This window comes from Eptesicus fuscus, chromosome 6, assembly GCF_027574615.1.
Source record: "Eptesicus fuscus isolate TK198812 chromosome 6, DD_ASM_mEF_20220401, whole genome shotgun sequence".
NCBI lineage: Eukaryota > Metazoa > Chordata > Mammalia > Chiroptera > Vespertilionidae > Eptesicus > Eptesicus fuscus.
Genome location: NC_072478.1, coordinates 79185704 through 79186603, shown reverse-complemented (window position 1 = coordinate 79186603; position 900 = coordinate 79185704).

Genomic DNA, 900 nt, shown 5'->3' with positions numbered 1-900 from the left:
ACCCTGAGCTGGCTGCTCCTGGGACTCCGTTAGATCTGCCGGCAGATGGAGACGAAGGGGTGGGTCAGAGAAGGCAGGTGTTGGGGGACTAAAGCCCAGCGGAACCAGCACCAGGCAGCCTGCTTGGGGACAGAAGGATGGCCGAGATGACCTTCTCAGGATCTCCTGACTAGTGTCTGGGTCCAGGCTGTGGTGTCTTCAATGCCCTGTTCAAACCAGCCCCCTTCTCTTCTCCCCCAACCCCCTACCATTCTATGTGTCCCAGTCCTTCCTTCCCTGTTGTGCCCTCAGAATTCACCAAAGCCCCTTGAGGAAGACAGGTTGAGAGGGTCCAGGACACCTCCTCCAAGCCCCCTTCCTCTCCTGCTAGTGAGTGTTAGAGACAAAACCCCAGGCTGACAGCAACCAGCCTCCTTGCCTCTTTGCATGTTCTCTCACCCTGGCTCTGGGAGCCAGACAACAGTGAATCTGTGGTGAATGGAAGGAGCTGGGATGGGGCTGCCTTCACAGGGGAGTTAGGAGAGGAGGCAAGGAAGTCGACAGAAGTGCAGCTTTATCTCTACAGAAACCACCTCAGAAGCCAAAGTGAGCCATCCAGGCCCAGCGTGAGGCGCTGTCCAGGGTGCTGGGCAGGTGCAGGGCCACCCCAGAGCCTCCCTGAGAGCGTAGCTGCCTTTGCTGCCCAGTGCCCAAAGCTCTGGCTGTGGGAAGAATGAGGGGGCCTGGAATTGCCCTCCACACCTGGGCCTTCAGAGTTCACCAGCCATGAGGAGGAACTCGTGAGGAGGCTGCAAGGGGAAAGCCCTGCTCTGCCCAACTCACTGTGACCTCTCGTGGGTCCAGGCCTGGACTCCTCACTGCCCCACCCAGGCCAGGCCCACTCCCTTCTGCCCTGCTCTG